The following is a 12,567-nucleotide window of genomic DNA, read 5'->3' on the forward strand; positions in this document are numbered from 1 at the left end:
ATTATGTCAGGGAGTGTGAGCTCAGGAGTCTGAGAAACCTCTGTGGTTGATCCACAGGGTTTGGAGAAGGTGCTCCAGGCAGAAAGTTCAGTGAATGCTGAGAGTTGATTGGTCTCTGGACAACTGGGAGCAGCTCTGGACTATCCACCACCACGGAGCCCCCTGAGGTGAGCACAGCCTGAGGTGTGATTGGCATTGGAAAGCATAGAATCATGGAATTATAGAATGGTTTGGGTTGGAAGGGACCTTGAAGACCATCCATTCCACCCCCTGCCATGGGCAGGGACACCTGACAACAGAACTGAAAACAAACTTGACAAAATCTTCAGTAATAATGATTTCAGAACTCTGATTATTCCAGCAGCTCTGATGCAAACCAGGAGTCCTTTATCCTGCAGTGATTATTCTGTTAGTCCCATTCTCTCCTTGAGAGCTGCTTCCTGTGCCACCACCTTTGTCTTTTCCCCAAATACCTTTCTAGGGATGATGTGAGATGCAAAGCCCATCCAGACTTAGGGGCACAGCAGCCCTCTTCCCCACTGCACAAGTGTTAGGTGGTGCTTTTCCTCTTCCCTTCCCGTGTCCTGAATGTTTCTGCCTCTGGAGAAACTTGGTTCCATTCCTCAGTCATTCCTCAGTCTCTGAGAGCACCGTGCTCTCATGGAAAAGATAGGATTGAGGCATCTCTGCTAAGAAGGAACTGAGAGATGCCGGATTCCAGCTTGCACTTGGAAATGCACACAATATGGAATGGGCAAATCATGGAATCACAGACTGCTCTGGGTTGGACGGGACCTTAAAGCCCATCCAGTGCCACCCCAGGGACACCTTCCACTGTCCCAGGTTGCTCCAAGCCCCGTCCAACCTGGCCTTGGACACTTCCAGGGATCCAGGGGCAGCCACAGCTTCTCTGGGCAACCTGTGCCAGGGCCTCACCATCCTCAGAGGGAGGAATTTCTTCCTAATATCTAATCTAAACCTGCCCTCCTTCAGCTTAAGCCCATTCCCCTTGTCCTGTCACGCCAGGCCCTTGTAAATAGTCTCTTCCCTCTTTCCTGTAGTTTCCCTTCAGGTGCTGGAAGGCCTCAACTAGGTCACCCCAAAGTCTTCTCTTTTCCAGGCTGAACAATCCCAGCTCTCTCCCCCTGGAGGGGCTCCATCCCTCTGATCATCTTGGTGCCTCCTCCCAAGCAGATGTGACCAACAGGACAGAAAATGTGGGACCCTCAGCTTAGCCAGTGGGGCTCTGCCCTGCTTGGGAGGAATATTCCATGAGAAAGCATGGATGGCCACAATGCAAGACCCAGAGTGTGATTCTGAGGTATTACAACTTGTTTAACACATGACCTCAGTAACAGAGATGTCGGTGTGGTCTGGGTTTATGTCCAGCTTTGCATGGACACGGCAGTGCTTTCTGTGTGATGGATGTGCAGAAGGGTTTGTGCTGGGCAGGGAATGCCAGATATTCTAGAAAGCCTCCAGGGCAGCTTAAGGCAGTTTTAGAAAGAAAATGGGGTGCTGCTTAGCTGACTGAGCAGTAAGGGCTGAGTTACCACTTCTGGTCATAATTCATCCGCTTTTTGCATTCCTGTCTCCGAGAAATATGGAGCAGCAAGTCCCTGAGTGCAGGACACACAAGAAGCCTTAAGCTCCTGGCATGTAAATATTTGTGAAGCAGCCAGTGAGTCCTATGCATTAGGGTAAACATCAGTTCTGCTCTTGTATTCTCAAATGCAAGGCTATTTTATTCAAGCCCTAATCTGTGTGCTGTGTAGCTGCCACTAATAAACAGTTTCTTTACAATTAATCTCTAGAGAAAGATTGTTTCCTACCTACCCTGACATGTTCCCTGCAGGAACTTTGCTCTTTGCTTCCCTGGCTTATTCTAGTTTTTGGACATGGTAAAAACCTTTAATGTAGGAATCTGTACTGGGGAGAAGGCAGGGTTTAAAACCAATGACATGGAGATAATTGAATTTGAACTTGGTTATCTATGCCTTCCACAAAGGTTTTTATTCAGTCCTGTAACTTCAAAGACAGCAATTTTAATTATGTTGTTGAGAGAGGATGAGAGTATCCACACAGTCTGACTTGCAGTACCTACATGTGGGGTCTCCAAGGAAAGAAGTGGACTCTCATTTTTTATTCAAGTTACTTTCTGGAAGATCTTGTCTCTCTTTTTTTGAGTACAGAGTGTGCCAGGATGAGCAGAGCCAAACCATTTCACATTAATTCCTTCAATATGAGGAATTTGCTGGAGACTGAAGGTTGGGATCTCCTCTCTCTTGTTTCACTGGGAGAGAAAAATTACTCATCTGTCAAATGTTAACCAGACCCAGTTCCCTGAGCTGTTTTGCTCAATACATGGTTTTCATTGACACATTTTTAAATGCAGTTCCACATCACAGCTATAACATGCCTGTCCTTTATGCCATCATCCAAAATGCTTCAATATCTACTTTCCTAAGTATTTCCGTCACAGAGGGAAAGAAGTGTACTCCTCATTTCTTATGAACTGAATGCACCAATAGACTGAACATTCATTTATAACATGTACTTTCTACTACCTTTGATCTCATTTTTTGTGTGAAGGGAAACTATCTGAATCAGTTCAGTGGTGAAAAAGCATTATGTATACAAAGAATATTTCCAAGGAGCTCTGCTATTGATTTGGACTTGCTTCTTGAGTGTTGTTACAGTGGTTTTACTTGGTTTCTCTATTTTGGGGATTGATTTATGGTTGTTTATGCAGATCAGAAGCCTGAAGGAGGCAAGTGCTTTCAGAGGTGCAGGTACAAGAGTGGGGCAGGGCAGATAAGCAAATGCCTGGATATCTGTAGCAAATAAGAATCCTGGCTCCATATGTCACTACTAAATGAGCAAATATGTTATGCCAAATAAAGTAATTTTAGCTGATTTATTACAGTGCTTAAAGAAGTTTTGGGTTTTTTCAGAACCAAAGTAGGCTATTCTATCTAGCCCTTTTTGCATCTCATCTTCTGATGGACAACTGCAAACCCTATTGACTAAAATATGCCCTTATTCTTGTAGGTATAATACTGAACAAAAATCAAAGTGAAATAACATTAACAAAATCCTGGATTTCTTACAAAAATTTCTGTACCTGGTCACTTGGATGTTCTGAGACGATCCAATAGTTAACATTTTGTTTGCCTTTCTCACGCAGGCTCTCAACGCCCTTGAAATCTCCATGTAATATGTATTGTTTGTAGTGGGGACACTGAAAACCAGGAACCAAATCTGAGCAGGGCAGTGAACTCCCACATGACTATTACATCATTGAGAAGTATCAGCAGCCTCTCTCTTTCTTAGAAGAGAACAATCACACCATATTGCTACACGGAAAACTACATTTTTTGCATGTCTGGGACAAGGCTGCATCTGAAAATGATAGCCTGAGACAATGCAGAAGTAAAATCAGTGTGGAGAGAAAGAACTCTTTTTTTTCCTTCTGTTTTTTACCTCATAAAACTGATGGCTCAGAATAAGTCTGATGATTCTGATAGTTTTGGGTGTCAAGAGCTCATTCCTGAGTGCAGCAGGAAGCACTAAACTGTTAGGTTTCATAAACTGCCCTAATAGCAATTCAGCAGCTCAGTAGAGGCAAAATCAGGGAGAAGATTCCAGAGTCCACAGTTACATCTGAGTTATAGTGAGGATTCATGGGAAAGAATTGTAGGTTTTATTCTCTCCACCACCATGAGACCACTGATGAATTCGCTGTGATGCCATTAATAAACCTAATCAAATAACACAGTATTGGATGTTACACTGTCACCACGGCCAACACACCATCCCAAGTGCATGGGGCAGCAGGAAACACACACGGAGAACTGGGATTCTGAGAAACCTGTAGTTGTGAAATGTTACAGTTCCAGAGGTTTCAGTCCAGACCAGGCTGTGTGGCACACCTGCTGAGATCAGGCCAGGCTTTCAACTGACGTGCTCAGAACAAGGACTTTAGACTTTCCCAGCTGTTCCTTCTTCCTTATCCCAGGCCACAGACGCAGGGAAAGCAGCTCTAAAGCATATTTGCCTTCATGATACAGGTCAAGAGCCAGGATGAGAACAAAGACACTCCTTGGTGCTGATAACGACTTTTTGTGGTTGAAACTGGATCCTTGATGTGCAGTTGTTTTATGTGGCTCCATCTCCTCCTGTTATCAGCTGGGAGCAAGTGCTGGAGTTTCTCTCCTGGTGGATGGAGGCTGACTCCAGATGGGGCTCACTCCCACTTGTACAGAGGGCTACAAAAGCTTCTCCAGTGAGTCTGCTTTGTGGAGGACTCTGAAGGAAACTCTAGTCAAAATTAAAACAGCTGTTAAATTTCAGATCTAAGAATTTAACAACTTAGTAAAAATAAGAACTTTATTTATTGGAATCATATATTCTAGGTATACAACCACAGACAGACCTTTGTTTGAATTACAAGACAATCAGGGCCACACCTGACATCTCACACGGTGCTTCTTAGGCAGATTCAGAGCCAGACAATTCGACACAAAGCCACTGACCCTTTAGGTTTTTAATGTGACTTTAGGGAGGTTCTGGGTCTTGCTCAGTACTTTCCTTAAAGACACCGGGAGGTGGGAAGTGAAGCCTTCCAGTGATGAAAAATTGTGGGATGGGCGGGTTGTACAGCCACTGCAAAAGTAGTGCACAGATGAGAAAAGGAACCTTCTGCAACTTCTGAGTTAAGATTTCTCTAAGCTCAAAGAACAGAGCAGAAAAACAAGTTGTGATATGAAAAGCCTCTGGTCAATTTTAGTGTTTAGATTATTCCGTGGTAGTGCCAGCCTGTTATTTCTAACGGTGGCTACAACTGTAAAACCTGACTTCTGCTCTAATGGGGACATTCTGGGTCTCTCTGCAGGACTTCAGTCACCTCAAACCATTCCTGAAGTTCCTCAGACAGAAGGAAGGTGCCCAGGGAACAGCAGCACGTGTGTTCAGCCGTGGGGGTGACTTTCTAGTAAGGCAAGGGCTGCTGCTTTCTGTCACGGGTTAAAGGAGCTACAGTCACACATCTCTAAACGCTGTCTATGAAGGATGAGTCAGGAGAACCCTGCCTGCCTCCCACCTCTCTGGGGAACAGGCCGACTTGGCAGCTCAAGGAAAGACTTGTTAGTGAAGGAACCAAAGCCAGGCAGAGTAGAGCAGTGCTCCTCAGTGACCCCTGAGCTCAGGCAGAGACCCCACGGTGTCCCCTGAGCTCAGGTAGAGACCCCACGGTGTCCCCTGAGCTCGGACAGAGACCCCACGGTGTCCCCTGAGCTCGGACAGAGACCCCACGGTGTCCCCTGAGCTCGGCCAGGGCTCTCCAGCCGGTTTCCCGCACATCCCATCTCTGGGCAGTGCTGGCCGCTCGCTCTGCCCTCCCCACGGGGGTTCCTGTGCCAAAGGCTGCTGGAACACGCCCAGTGCCGAGCCCGCGGCTGCCGTGGGGGCTGAGCCTTTGTTGGGCACGGCTCAGGGTCCCACCCCGCGTTCAGGGGGTGAAGGCAATGTCAGTCCGGTGAAGGCACCGGTACCGGGCACCGAGCGCCTCCGCCCTCCACACGTGCTCCCGGCAGGGCTGCCCCAAAGGCACTGCCGGGACTCATTCTAGTGCCTAAACGGCCCGAGCTATTCCAGACTGGGTCTAAATTCCAAATGACACCTACCCCTAAGGCTTTTGATATAAAGGTAACCGGGCCCTTGCAGATACGGCAATGTGCTGATCTGCTTTGCATATTTTTCTGCTTTTCAGGCAGTCTGACGCGGCCAAAGGCATCTGCTGACTCAGGCCCAGCATCTCTGGCAATTTGGGGGAGTTCTGTGTCTCCAGCCAAGTATCGAGAAGAGACAGAGGGTCATTCACTGGTGAAAGAGGCACTGGGAAGTACTGAGGTCAGCTACCAAACCAGAGTGAAATTCCAGCTTTAGTGCAGTATGAAATCAGAAAACTCTTCAACGGAGAGGTGTTCCTGCATCTCTGGATTTCCAGGTTTCATATCCTGGATACTTTATGGTGTGTGCAAAGAGCAAACAACAGCACCAGCTGAGGTTTACCTTGCAGGGGGAAGTGCATAGTCAGAGCCAAGGTAGAGTGAGTGAGAGCAACGTGACTTTTACAAATCCACTCATTTTTGCATTCTCAGAGGTTTGGTTTGGGATCATTCCTGTTCGTCCCATGCCCCTCCTGTAGAGACACTCAGATAGGAGAGCTTTTGCACCATCTGGAGGAAGGAGCTATTTGGTTTATACATCCAGATTCTCTTCTGTGCAGATGAGCTCAGTGCAGGGGTGCTGACCATGGCAAATCCAATACCCACCTCTTTGTGCCACGTTTGCACCAACCCCATTAGAGCTGATCCATGTCTGGAGAGAAAGTCACCCAAAGCAACTTAAGCCAGTCCAGGCCAATTAAGAGTCACTGGAGAGCTGGTTCCCCTCAGTCCAGACTTTGGAAAGATGGCTGGGGTTGATTAGGAATTTTTGGTAACCAGAGGGCAAAATTTTTTATCACAACATTTAAGTCTCTTTCCTTTCTACTCCCACTTTTGAATAATTCACAGTTGAAAACTCATTTCACTTGGTCTTTCAAACATGAAAGTTGGCCTTTGATCTAGAACTAAGCACAGAAAGCTTTGACCCGAGAGGAATGTATTTATTGAAGCTAGAAACAATAGAAACAAGGGTTTAAACTGAGTACCAACCCTGCATTTTCAGAGGCTACTGCCTGAGTTTGCTGAGGTTGTGTATAACACTTCAGCCAATGGATAAAATATAAAATATTGTATTTATTGGAGCTATTTCTTCTGTGCAGTTCTTCACCAAATCAAGACTTAGGTATTCCAACAGTTTTACGTTATTAACACATTTTGAGCCCCTTTTCTCCCCTTGCCAGGGGGAGTTCTGTACCTGGTAGAGAAGTGTCCCAGGACACAGAGAGCCAAGGACTGAAACCGAGAAACTTTCCAGCCCCTGCATTCTATCATTAGTACCTGAGAGCTCTTCCCCAGGAGACAGGGGTTCCTATACAGAAGAAAGCTTCAAGGGAAATGTTTGAGACAGATCATCATTAAATCCACTGTGATTCAGTGCTGTGAATGTACAAATTCAATGTGGCTCAACCACTCTTTCATTCCAGAGCCCCAGTCAGGTTACTTTACTTCTGGGTTCCTTCCAGCATTGAAAAGAAACCAAGGGACATTTTCAACCTTCAGAGAAGGATATGAAACTGTACCAAGTTTTTTCCAATACTGCCCTAGTAATTCTTACATCTTCAGATGCCTAAAGGAGATCTGTACCTTTGGTGTCATCCTATAAAGACACTACTGTCGGAGATTGCAACACAGACAACTGTTATTTCATATATTTCCAGATGAGGGAAAAAATGAACCAACAACCACTGAAGTCTCAGGACAATCAGAGCTGTGCAATGTGGACTTGAGCCTGACTGCACCAGCTGGGCAGGGAACTTGGATGCTTTTGGTCCATAAAGGCAGCATCTCCAGCAGCTGGAAGCACCTGGCACAATGTGTTGGAGTTTCTCTGGATCTCCCTGTGAAGAATGTGGAGCAGCACAGGGCACAGCTCTGCACTCGGCAGCACTGAGGATCAGAGAGGGGTTCTGTTGCTCAGGGCTCACCTTCTGAAACTGGTGTCTTGGTCTGAGTCCATTTTTTACTGATTGGCTGGTCTAACAGGATTTGTGCCCTTCGCTCATTCTGTCTGAATGCACAGAGAGCCAGAAAAATCAGTAACAACTCCCTGAAGTTGTGGTCTCCATTCTCCAAATCACCTGCTGTCCCCCTTATTCCCAAAGGTTGTGCAGAACACCACAAACAGTCCCCGGGAGCAGGGCAGTGCTGCACAGCAGGGAGAAATAAAACCCTCTGACTTGTAAAGCTGCACTAGTTTAGCCCTAGAATTTCAGTGGACTAAGAACTTTGTATTGCTCTTGAAAGAGTTTCCATGAGAATGCACAGCCAGATGTGACTCCTGGAGTATCCCAAGGGAACAGAAGGAGCCTCTCTGAATAGGTTGTGGGGCATGTCCTCAATGACAGTGGTACCTACCAACACTCTCTTCAGCTTCATGCTCTGCCTGTCAGCCACAATAAACCCATCAAATGTCTTTAACAGATAAATGATGCATTCGGGGACACTGCTCCACTTGAACTTACATAGAACGGGGGGACAGCTTTGTGTTTTCCTTTGTTGTCTAATACAGGTTTGAAGCCTGTCTATGGTGCAGGGCTTGGCAGTGAAGGGGTACTTCTAACACCCAGAATCATCACTAGAGGTCAGAAATAGTAACTGAAAAAGACCTTCCAATCACAAGGATCCAATATGGATAAACTTGAGATTTTTTTTTTAGCAAAACACACATCTGTGTAGCTGCAGATGGCTTTTATGAGGCTGTACAGCTAAGAACACATTGCCTTCTGCTAACTGCAAAGCTGTAATAAAGTTAAAATACAAATGTTTCTGTTTTCTTGTCCAACAGAACAAATAGGATGCTGTGCTGATATGTCAGTACCACCCAGTACACTCAAATTTCTCCCAAGATTATTTTTATAGATGTTTCACTCACTCCCTGGTGAACAGACTCAAAGTTTTTCTCCCTCGAGAAGTGAACCAGGCTTCTGTCGAAGACAGAACAAGTCAGTCTGGGATCTCGCATCATGTTCTCATTGTTGCCAGATTTCCTTTCCTATGCACATCAATAACAATCTGTAAATGTTAGTTCAAGTGTCCACAGCTTGTCTGGGGAAAGCTGCACTGCACATCCAGGCTGGGGAGGGCATTTGCTAGCCCTGGATCCCTCCAGGAATGGACCCTGAGCTGGGATCCACAGAGGCTCAGGATCAAACTGATGGGCACTACCTGTATCCTGAGGATAACCGTGTCACTTGGAACCACTGTCTCCCTCAAAACATGCATCCTGCATGCACCAGCATCTTTTCCAGTGGCAAACTTTCAGACTTGAGCTCAACCAGGGGACCAGTGAGGGTAAATCCTGCCCTCCCTCCTCATGAGTCAAAACAAGGGCCAACTTGCCACGTGAACACTGAACCCTCCCAAGGCCAAGAGCCTTGTTTGGTGCCATAGGACAACAACCTGGGTTTGGTTGTGAGAGCTCCTAAACAAATCCCTGATATCCTGGTATTAATCCAGGATTTCTGGCTCACTGTCAGATTACAGACTGGCCTGGAAAGAGTTAACAATAATTTCCCTCCTGCCCTGCAGCAAATTCTCCTGCAAAATATCTGCAAGTAGCTGGAAACAAACATCTAGAGATCCAGGAGCATGGGGGCATCTGAGCAGCTCTGCAGCTGCACACAGGCAGCAGCAAATTCCTCTGCTGGCTGTATTTGAGGTTAATGTTGGCTGTGGGGAGCGGGATGGAGGGGTTAAGGGGCTGGATATCCATAGCCACTCTTTCAGATTACTTTATTCAAATCCTGGATCACAAGTGTTTTCAGAACGTTTTAACAACATTAACTCCTACTTGTCTCAATGGTGAGTACACTGGTACTGAGGCTGTGCTGGAGCTGGCATGTCATGGCTCTAGACTAAAAATTCCAACTACAAGGACATAAAGAACATGTGGAAGTTCCTGCAGCCAAGTGCTTGCAATCCATAAACCACAAACTGTCTCTGGCTTGCAGGGATGGGAAGTGCTGCAGTTCATCAGTGAGCATAGCTGCACGTGGGGATGAAGGAGGACAGTTTGGGGTGTTCCTGGAGCCTGTGTGACTGTGCCCTGGCTGAGCCATGGCCATGGCACAACCAGCTGTGCTGCTCTGGTGCTGTGCATCAAGGACATTGTCACAGTTGTGCTTATTGAGCTGTGGAGTCCATGGCCCAAAGGATGTGTGTTTGTAATGAGCTGTGGGACGAGGCCTGGGAAACAAGCACAGAGCTTTATACCTTTTACCTAAACCTCAGCCAGAGGAAAGCAACAAAACCCCCCAAAAGTCACTATAAAAAATCAAGCTGCATTTCACATTTCGCTTCCAGCTGCAGGGAGTGAAGCCTGGCAGAGCTGCCAAACAACAAGGCCAAATGGATACCTGCTCAAAACAAAAGTACCAGAGCAAGCAGTTAATATCTAATTCTAAATTAGAGCTTCATTTCTTGGAAGTCATCTGTGAGCTGTCCCCTCACAGAAGGTTACAGAGTGCCTGGGTATGATGTAATTGTTCTGGCACTGACAACCTGCTGAGAACTAACTCTGCTAGGATTAGTTCATTATAACTCAGAGATTGAGTGAATCTATAGTGTTGCCCAGATTAGGGCACAGAACTAGAAAGAAATTCCTTGGACCTCAGGTCCAGTGCTCCTCCTATCACAAAGAAATTCTCATTATCAATGGGGTGATGACCCGCCACCTCCAATTCATTGTTTTTTGAATCCTGCCTGACTTGGTGGGGAAGACTGAAGGATAATTTAGGAGTAGTTGTATGAACGAGGCCATCACCATTTTCACTGTGTCAGCTGGTAAAAACTTGTTTATTCATGAATAAATACAAAATGTATACTAATTGTCTTTCTTTTCAGGATGTCCTCTTTAACATTCAGATGGAAGTATGTTCACTCAGAGGGTGAGAGTACAACCAAGATGTGGTGACTTTATGTGAATTGCACAAGTAGTGGTAAGTGTTTGAAAACCAAATTTTAAGGTATTTTTGCAATGGGAGTCTCCATGAAGTATAGGCTGAATGGGACAATTCTAATACCTAAATCTCCAAGTTTTGTCTCTTTACATTTGCTGCCATTTGGTCTGTTCCAATGAGTCACAACATAATTACATTTCAAATGATAACAAACTTGAAAAGCTGGGAGTCCTGAGCATTTGGTATTTCTAGAATGGAGAAGTGATAGCTGGTACTTTAAATGTAACAAGTCACGCTTGCTGAAATTTTTCCAGCCAGGACAGTTTTCCATCAGAAAATGTTGATTCAGTGGAAACTTACTGGACTATTTCTGGTCAATCCTTAATCTTAGCAACTCTTTATGCTGATGTGAAGTGACTCCTGTTTAACTGATACTGTGGATGGCTCCTTCTTGCTCATTTTCTCCTGCAGCTCAGCAAAACAGTAAGTGCACCTTTGGCTCTTCAGTGCTGCACTGGTCAACATGGAGGTACAACTTATTTTTAACAGTAGTTTTAAGTACTGAAGTTCTTTTTTTTTCCCCTCAAAAGAAACTTGCAGATCTGAACACATGGTTGTCACAGTCTGGGTTATTTTCCTCCATTTACTCTTGGCTGACATGACCCATAGAGTATAAATTGAATTATCATCACTCACATCATTAGAGTCTCCCTTTGCCACGTGTCTCCTGTGCAGCCTGGGAATGACACTGTCCATCCTTTTGCTTCCAGGGCAACCTCCCTCTGTATTTTTCATTGCTCAGAGTAACTCCTGAACACAAGGAATGCTGCTGCCTGATTTCTTGTGAATCTGAGCTCGGGCAGTCACTCTTGTCTTCAGACTTTGCTATCCTCTATGTCTGTCTAATATTGTAGCCAAAACTCCCCTTCTTACTGTTAAAATTACTAATTTTTAACCTTGCTTTGGAGTGTCTCAGGCTCTGCTTTGCCCCTCTCCTCACTCCTGCTGCAGTGCTGGTTCTTTTGTCTCTCTGGCACCGTGTGGGACACAAGAGCTGCCTCCCGAGCAGCTTTCCTGGGCCTCATTAACTCCTGCTGAAGTTTCATATTTCAGATGCCAGTTTAAGGCTTTGGTCATAATCTTCAAAGTAGTTAATGGATCAAGCCTTAGCTACATTAAAGGCTGAATTTTGATCTCTGAACCATCGTGACAGCTGCATTTCCTTGGGGCAATGCAGATTACAAAGCCTAGGAGGAAGTGTGGGAAAGGGAGGAACACGGTGATCTTAACTGAGAGGAGCAAGGGATGGAAACAACGCTCACAAGACGTGGTACAGATCCAGACCTTTCAAAACTGAGCCACTCCAAAAAGTGATTTCCCCCTGTCTCTGAGCAAACAAACAGCAACACCTCAGCACCTCATTGAAACAAATCCTGAGGATATTTTTTATAGAGAGACACCAGAAATTGCTACAAATTGGGCTTTAAATGCAAAGTTCTCAAGCAGCCAAGTGCTAGAACATCTTTTTTCCCTTGTCTTCAGATGTGTCCCTGCATTCCCAGAATGCCCCAGTGGTAAGAGATTGTCTGGATGAAGCAGAATCAGCACCAAAAATAAAGGCAAAATATTCAAATAGCAACAATCAAATACAGATGAGGAGTCTCTTCTTTAAGAGGGACTTTCTGTGAAGCTGATGATGAATATAGTGCATAGTTTACTTTTGAAGATAAACCAGAGGTTTTCATTCCTATTCCAAGCTAAATTAGTGCATTTCAAGCTCAGTGTTTATCCAAACACAAAGGTCCCACTTGGTTAATCTTCCACGGAGGTTTCAACCAACCCAGTTAAACTGGTATAAACACTTCTGTAAAGACTCTTAGTTTAGTTTATGTCAACTTGGAATCTGTTTATGGCAACCCAAAATAAGCTATTCTTACACT

At 45.3% G+C, this 12,567-nt stretch overlaps 1 long non-coding RNA gene across 1 annotated transcript; it reads left to right on the forward strand.

Moving 5' to 3' along the window:
* Window positions 1-7,357, forward strand: LOC108506108. Its single transcript, XR_001877677.1, has 3 exons — window positions 1-167; window positions 4,071-4,285; window positions 5,771-7,357. It is a non-coding gene; the product is annotated as an uncharacterized LOC108506108 (long non-coding RNA).
* The last annotated feature ends 5,210 nt before the right edge of the window (window positions 7,358-12,567 follow it).

This window comes from Lepidothrix coronata, unplaced genomic scaffold (assembly GCF_001604755.1).
Source record: "Lepidothrix coronata isolate B3197 unplaced genomic scaffold, Lepidothrix_coronata-1.0 Scaffold205, whole genome shotgun sequence".
Taxonomy (NCBI): domain Eukaryota; kingdom Metazoa; phylum Chordata; class Aves; order Passeriformes; family Pipridae; genus Lepidothrix; species Lepidothrix coronata.